The sequence below is a fragment of the Phoca vitulina genome, unplaced genomic scaffold (genome assembly GCF_004348235.1).
Source record: "Phoca vitulina isolate PV1807 unplaced genomic scaffold, GSC_HSeal_1.0 scaffold24, whole genome shotgun sequence".
Taxonomy (NCBI): Eukaryota; Metazoa; Chordata; class Mammalia; order Carnivora; family Phocidae; genus Phoca; species Phoca vitulina.
Window position 1 is genome coordinate 25,707,407 of NW_022589727.1, and position 8,547 is coordinate 25,715,953.

Sequence of the window (8,547 nt, forward strand, 5' to 3'; positions counted from 1 at the left end):
CCCACTGCTTGTGTTCCCTCTCTCGTGTCTCTCTGTCAAATAAATAAATAAAATCTTTAAAAAAAAAAAAAAAAAAAAAAGAAGATGGAGCCAACAGAATTTGCTGATGGATTGGATATAGGGTTTGAGAAGAAAGAGAGAAGTCAAGGATAATTGCCAGGTTTTTGGCTGGGGCAAATGGAAAAATGAAGCTTCCATTTACTTAGTTGGAGATGATTTCAGAAGGAGCAGGTTCAGAAATGAGGAACAGAAACTCATCTCGGGACATGTTAAATTTGAGACACATATTAGACATCCAAGAGGAGCTGTCCAGTAGCCTGATGGATATACAAGTCTAGAGTTCAAGGAGACATCTAGGCTGGAGATAAAAACTGGGGGGTCTTCAGTTTTGTATATGCTATTTAAATCCATGAGCCTGGGTAAGATCACTAAAGAAGAAAAGAGAAAAGAGGTCCAAGAAATGAGATATAGGCTCTCAATATTTAGAACTCAGGGAGGTGAGAAGGAACCAGCATAGGAGACTGAGAGGAGCATCCAGGGAGATGGGTGTAAAACCAAGAGAGTATGATACTTGAAAACCAAGAGAAAGAGTTTTAAGGTGGACAGAGTGATCACCTATACTAAATGCTTCCAATATATCAAATAAGATGAGGATTGAAAAATGACATGGAGGTCACAGTGACCTTGATACATTCAGGATAAGTAAAGTAGCAAGTACAAAAGTCTGATTGAGTGGTTCAAGAGAGAGTTGGAGGAGATAAAATAGAGAAAGTGAATACAAACAACTCTCTTGAGGAATTTCACTGTTAAGAGAAGGAAAGGAAAAGGACATTAGCTAGAGGGAAAAGTGAGGTCAAGAGACGATTTTGGTGGAGGAGAGAATGATGATGCAGGGAAGAGGAAAGAGAGTTTGCAGAGTATTGCCCTTGCCCTTGAGTGGTCCCATCCTAAGAGAAAATGGGACAAGTGAGGAAATTAGCCTATGCCAGGGGTAAGTATAATTCATCTATAAGAGAAGATAAATGGATACAGAATATAAATGGATACAGACACCTGCAGGTGGGTATATATAGTGGTGGGAGTTTGTGGAAGTTCTCTTCTGATTGCTTTTGTTTCTCAGTGCATTGGGCGCAAGCTCCTCAGCTTAGAGTGAGGACTGTGGAAGAAAGAATTGAGGTGTGGCCAGTGTGAAACAGTCAAGGAGGGCTGGAGATTGAGTACTTAGTAAAAGCCAGTATGATTTCCAGGCAGCATGATGGCCACATTTGATGTTAGTTATCACATACACTGAGCCCATTCAGCATGATTTTTTAGTTTTTCTCTAGCACGAGGGTAGGTGAGGAGCAGATAGAGAATTGAATGTAAGTAGGGTTGTGGTTTTTCCAAGAAGATAGAATGCAACAAGAGAAAGTCAAGGGAATTCAGCATGTATGTAAGTGAAAGAGTGATTATAATGATGTTATGGAAGGAATATAAATTGAATAAAGTGGTCAATGAGATCACAAAAAGAGTGAGAAGCTGTGAAATGGTGAGCGATCAATGGATTATAGGTTCTGGCAAGAAAAGCAACACTGGAGTAGGGGAATTTGAAAGAGTGAAGGGGAAACATAAGAACTGGTGTAAGAGGGTGTTTGAAACTGGGATTAAGGATTATTATAGTTATTGGTAATGGCAGGCTCCACATGTCCCAGATGAAACTGTTATCCTCTTCCAATATTCCCTAACTTAGTAAATGAAACTGCAAGGGTGTTCCTCCACTGCATGCAATACACTACTATATCTTGTCTATGTGACCCTTGATAGAACTCCCAAAGCTGTCCATTTCTCTCCTCTTTCTTGCTACTCTCCCAATCCAAGCTACCTTCATCCCTTTCTAAGACAATTGCAATAGCCTTTTAACTGGTCTCCCCACAACTGCTCTGATCCCAGCTATAATCAGAGTCATCTTTTCAAAACAAATAAGGAATTATGTTCCCCATTAATTAAAACTTCAATGGCTTTCTATTGCTCTTAGGATGAAAGCCAAAATTTGCAACATGGCCCACTGTCTAGTCCCTGCCTTTTTCTCCAGCCCTACCTTGTACTGCTCTCCCCTTCACTCTCTGTGTTCTAGACATGCTGGGATTTTTTGGATCTTCAAACATACCATACTTAGTCTAACAGAGAGTTGGCCTATTACCTTTGTGAAAGTCCCCCCTTCCCTCCCTTCCACCTGGTCAATACCTTCATGTACTTCAGATCTCACCTTAAATTCCTTTTCTTCAAGGATCACTTCTCTGACTCCACAGTGTAAGTTGGGTCCCTTGTCGTGTGCTCTCTCAATGCTAATTTTCTTTCAGTATGCTTGCCCCGGTTTTCTTTAGTCATAGAGCATGAGCTCCAGAATAGCAACAGTTGTATCTGCTTTTATTCATTGTTGTGTCCCTAGCACCTAGGACAATTCTGACACATAATTGGCAATCATAAATATTTTTTCATAAATAAATAATAGCATTATTGCATGTATGTGTCTAATGCTTTCTTTCTTCACAGCCATCTTACTATCATCTTAAGCCAACCGTCCTCATTAACTTTATCTCATGTGTCCTACAACCTGTTTTACTCAATTCAGTAACAATTTATTTAGTATGTACCATGTGCCAGCCATAAAAGACTCAGAAATTAACAGGAATAATCTTCATTTTTCATTTTTAAGTTCTATAAATCCAATATGGCAAACATATGTACACAAAAAACTAAAATCAATTCATTCAAGGGTTACTGAGTGCTTATTAAGTGCCAAGATTTGTTGGCTCCAGAAGTATAGCAGAGAACAAGCCCTTGTGAACCTTAAAATCTGGTGAGAATGTGCTGTTATTCTGGAAGTATGTAGTACCACTAGTTCTTCTTCTAGGGAGTAGGGACCACAGAGAAAGACAAAGTAAATGCTTACCATGCAGAGGATGAGACATGGAACCAGAAATGATACCTTATCAGGTATCTCCTTATCAGGAGTTTTTATTTTCTCCTGAGCTTCCTGAAGCATGTTTAAGCATTAGGGTGACATCATTAGTTTGGTATTATAGAAAGACAACATTGGCAACATGAAGGATGAATTATAGTGATCACAATCAAGAGTGTTGTTTTGAGAACTATTCCAAAGTCTGAGGAAGAAATGATCAAGGTCCACAATAGGATAGTGGCAGGATATGTGGGATAGAATTTACTATTGAATTTGATGGCTACGAAGAGAGGGAAACTCAAAGATGAGAAGGTTTTTTCATTTGAATTGAAAGAGGAGTTATGGAAAATACTCTTAAATTCCCATTAAGCGTATTTCTTCTTACTTTTGAACACACAACCAGATTACATATCTCAGCCTCCCTTACAGCTAGGTGTGACTGAATTTTGGTCAAAGGAGTGAGTGGAGATGATGAGCACCACTTTCAGTCTTAATAAAAATCTCTCCTGGTCTTTCTTCCATTCTCTTCTCCTATCAGCTGTATGTCAGTGTGAGGATGATAAAAAGAAGAGCTTCTGTTAGCCTGGATTCCTGAAAGAAGAGCTCACATCCCTTTATCCATTGATTGGGGCTTTGCATCAGTAAGAAATAAACATATTGTGTTAAGCCACTAAGATTTGGGGATTTACCCAGAAGCTAGGGTTAACTTAACTAATACAATGGTGATGCCAAAATAGAGATTCAGGAGCAGAAGCTGATGCAGTGGTAGAGTTTAATTTAGGTCATATTTAGTTTGAGATTCTTTTGACACTTCCAAGCAGCTGGAAATAGTAGTTTAAGATCAGAAGAGAGCAAGAAGCAAAGATTTAAAAAATTCTGGGCTGCAAGTGACTGAAGCCTTGGTCCTAATTGATGTAACAGAAAGGGCATAGGGGCAGAAAAGATGAAGGTGTAGGATGGGGAATATCTGAATGTACAGGAATGCAGGGGGGAAAAAGAGGAATCAGAAAAGAACACCTTCTCAAAAAATTTTTTATGATTATTACTTTATACAATAAACCAAATAGTTGCTCTTAGAACACTGTCTTTCTAAGAATGACTTACCCTTGTTAAACTGATAGTCATATAAGCCATATTACTGCCTCTGCTATTATAAGATTGAATTCAGTGAATTCCTTAATGCCCTGCTTCCTTCCCACACCGTAAGCTCTGAAATTCAATAAAACCATCCCTCCCGCCAAAATGCCAAAATTCATTTAAATATTGTAAAAGCTTTGAAACCAACAAGTGGCCCCTGATGAATTCTGACACATCTTATAATCTCTTTGGTCCTCAGACCTTGTCTATACTGTGTCATCAACTTTCTAATGTTTGATCCCTTTCAAAATGCTTTCACATGTGTTATTCATTTGATGCCCCTAACAAATCCATAAGGTTGGATGCAGCTGAGGCTCCAGAGATGCTGACAAATGATCAAAGGGGACTGTTACCTTAGTACAGGGCCCATGTCAAAACAAAGCCCAACCCAGGAAGCAGAATAACTGTCTCCCAAGGATATCTGTAAGAAAAATATACCCATTTAAAAATGCTGTTTCAATGCTATAGGGGTTTGTCCATTCATCCAGCCCCTGCAGTTTGTAAGTCTCACAAGTCTTTTTAATGTGACATCAGGGGACATCTTGCTTCCTGACTCACAGTCTGAGTCACTGTCAGTGATCCCCCAAAGAGAGTGAGCAAGTGATGAAGGGTGCATCCTAGACAGCAGAAACAATGATTTATTTGATAGTTGCAGTGGCCGTTGTCATAATGGCTTTCAGTAGTTTCAAATATATTTTGATTAACTCCTCACCAGATAGGGGTTATGCATTTACTTGCCTAAATGAAGTGGCTATTTTGAAATATTTCTGATTTAACTTGTCTTCTTTTTTTTAAGATTTTTTATTTATATATAGAGAGAGACAGAGAGAGCACAAGCATAAGGAGAGGGAGAGGGACAAGCAGACTCCCCACTGAGCAAGGAGTGCAGAGCCAAATGTGGGGCTTGACCCAGGACCCTGAGACTATGACCTGAGCCGAAGTCAGACAATGAATCAACTGAGCCACCCAGGCACCCCTTAACTTGTCTTCTAATAGAAGTACAAGTCAAATAAAACCAACATTCAGATGAGTTCTCAGAAAGTCTCACTTTTGTTTAGACCATCTCTTCTAATATCTTCAAATATTATTCTAAAAAGACCAAATTTCTTTTTTTTTTTTTTTAAGTAGGCTCCATGTCCAGTGTGGAGCCCAATGTTGACCTTGAACTCATGACCCTGAGATCAAGACCTGAGATGATATCAAGAGTCAGACACTTAACTGACTGAGCCACCCAAGTGCCACTAAAATGATCAAATTTCTACATAGATGATTCTATGTGTCAACTTGGCAAAACTATGGTGACTGTTATTTAGTCATACACTAGTTTACTGTTGCTGTGAAGGTATTTTTTGATGTGGTTAACATTTAAAATCAGCTGACTTTAAGGTGAGCAGATTACCCTCCGTTACATGGGTAGGCCTCATTCAATTGGTTGAAGATCTTAAGAGCAAAAGCCAAAGTTTGCCAAAGAAAGAATTCTGCCTCCAGACTACAACATAGAAATTCTGCCAGAGCTTTCAGCCTTTAGACTCACAACTACACCATCAACTCATACCTGAATCTTCAGCCCACCAGCTTGCCCTACAGATTTTGAACTTGCTAGTCCTGAAAATGGCAATTTTCTCACACACCCCTTTTAATAAATTTAACATCCTCTATTCAAACATTATCCCTGTCCAAAGTAGTCATGTAGTGTCATTCAATGTACTTTCTCTTAAGCCTTTTAAAACATCTTGAGAAGGTGGTAGAACCACACAAAAAAGAAATTATTGTCCTTGTTCTCATTTGTTATGAGGAATGTTTTTTGGTAGGAAGCACTTGAAAGATACTTTTCTGTAAGAATATATCCACGATATATTAGTCAGGGTGCTCCAGAGAAACAGAACAAAATTTATGATCTCATTTAACCTTAATTACCTCCCATTAAATGCCTTAGCTTCAAATACAGCCACATTGAGGGGTTAGGGCTTCAACGTATGAATTGGGGGGGACACAATTCAGTCCATAACACACTTTAAGAAAATAGAAAAAAAAAAAGAGCAAATTAAACCCAAAACTAACAGAGGGAAGGAAATAATGAAGATTAAAGGAGAGATAAATGAAATCACAAATAGAACAAGAGAATCAATAAAACAAAATATTTGTTCCTAGGGGAAAAAAATCAACCAAATTGACAAACTTTAGCTAGACTGAGAAAGAAAGAAAAAGGAGAAGATGCAAATAGCTAGAATCAGAAATGAAAATAGGGACATTATTGGGCGCCTGGGTGGCTCAGTTGGTTAAGCGACTGCCTTCGGCTCAGGTCATGATCCTGGAGTCCCTGGATCAAGTCCCGCATCAGGCTCCCTGCTTGGCAGGGAGTCTGCTTCTCCCTCTGACCCTCCCCACTCTCATGTGCTCTCTCTCATTCTCTCTCTCTCAAATAAATAAATAAAAAATCTTTAAAAAAAAAAAAAAAGAAAATAGGGACATTACAACCAATTCTACAGAAATTTAAAAAAATAAAAAGAATACTATAAATAATTGTCCACCAATAAACTAGATAACCTAGATGAAATGAACAAAGTCCTAGAAACATACAATTACCAAAACTGACTCAAGAGGAATAGAAAATCTGAACAGACCTTTAACAAGTAAAGAGATTAAATCAGTGATTAAAAAAAAGAAAGAAAAACCTCCTGACATGGAAAAGTCCAGGACCAAATGGCTTCACTTGTGAATTCTACCAAACATTTAAAAAGAATTAAAACCAATACTCCTCAAACTCTTCCAATAAAAAGCAGAAGGGAACATTCCCTAATTTATTCTATGAGGCCAATTTTACCCTATTACCGAAGACACTTCAAGAAATGTTCCCTATGAATATACATTAAAAAATCCTCAGAAAAAAAATACTATCAAAGTCCAGCAGCATATTAAAAGAATTATATATCATGACCAAGTGGGATGTATCTCAGGAATGCATGAGTGATTCAATATGTGAAAAGCAATGCTATATGAAGGGGAAAAAAACACATGATCATCTCAGTTGATGCAGAAAAGGCATATGACAAAATCCAACACTTTTTAATGATTATAAAAAAAAACACTTAATACACTAGGAAAACAAGGAAACTTCCTTAAGCTGATAAAGGACACATACGGAAAACCCACAACGATCATCATATTTAATAGTGAAAGACTAAAGTTTTCACCCAAAAATCAGGGCAAGATAAGGATGCCTGCTTTCACCACTTCTTCAGCATTATACTGGAAGTTCTAGCCAGAGAAATAGGTAAGATAAAGAAATAAAAGCATACAAATTGAAAAGTAAAACTAGCTGTATTTACAGATGACATGATCCTATATATAGAAACTCTAAAGAATCCACAGAAAGACTATTACAACTTATCAATTAGCAATTGATTTCACAAAGTTGAAGGATACAAGATTCAGTTTTATTTCTACACACCAGCAATGAATAACCCAAAAAGAAAATTAAGAAAAAAATTCCATTTACAATCACATCCAAAACTATAAAATACCTAGAAATAAGTTTAATCAAGCATGCAGTACACTAAAAACTGCTAAAAGAAGTGGAAGAAATCTAAATAAATGGAAAGCTACCCCTTGTTCTGGGCTGGAATAGTTAATATTTTTAAGATGATGACCCAAAGCAATCTACATATTCAATGCACTCTGTATCAAAATTCCAATGGCCACTTATGAAGAAATAAAAAAGCCAATAATCAAATTCACATGGAGTTTTAAGAGGCCACAAATAGCCAAAACAGCATTTAAAAACAAATATAGTGCTTGCTTCGGCAGCACATATACTAAAATTGGAACGATACAGAGAAGATTAGCATGGCCCCTGTGCAAGGATACCTCGCAAACTCATGAAGTGTTCCATATTAAAATAAGTAAAAAGAAGAATAGAGTTGAAGAACTCACACAAATTGATTTCAAAAGTTACTACAAAGCTACAGTAATCAAAATAGTGTGATACTGGCATACTGACAGACATATAGATCAATAGAATAATATTGGGAGTCCAGAATTAAACTTATACATTTATGGCCAACTGATTTTCTACAAGCATGCGAACACCATTCAATATGAAAAGAATAGTCTCTTCAACAAATGATGCTGAGACAACTGGATATATACACACACAAAAATGAAGTTGGACTCCTACATCACAGGGGTCATCAAAATTAAAAACTTTTGTGCATCAAAGGACATTAGTAAGAAAGTGAATAAACAACCTACAGAATGGGAAAAAATATTTGCAAATCATATATCTGACAAAAAGCCTAGTATCTTCAATAGATGAAGAATTCTTACAACTCAATAACAAAAAGTCATTTGAAAAATGGGCAAAGAATCTGAATAGAATCTGAATAGAATATGAATGATCTCTCCAAGGAAATATATAAATTGCCAATATTTGCATACATGAGAAGATGCTCAACATCATTAGTCATTAG

General features: G+C 37.2%; 1 non-coding gene across 1 annotated transcript; it reads left to right on the forward strand.

Moving 5' to 3' along the window:
• The first annotated feature begins 7,869 nt into the window (after positions 1-7,869).
• Positions 7,870-7,976, forward strand: LOC116642876. The gene has a single exon (XR_004301408.1). It is a non-coding gene; the product is annotated as a U6 spliceosomal RNA (small nuclear RNA).
• Positions 7,977-8,547: the final 571 nt, after the last annotated feature.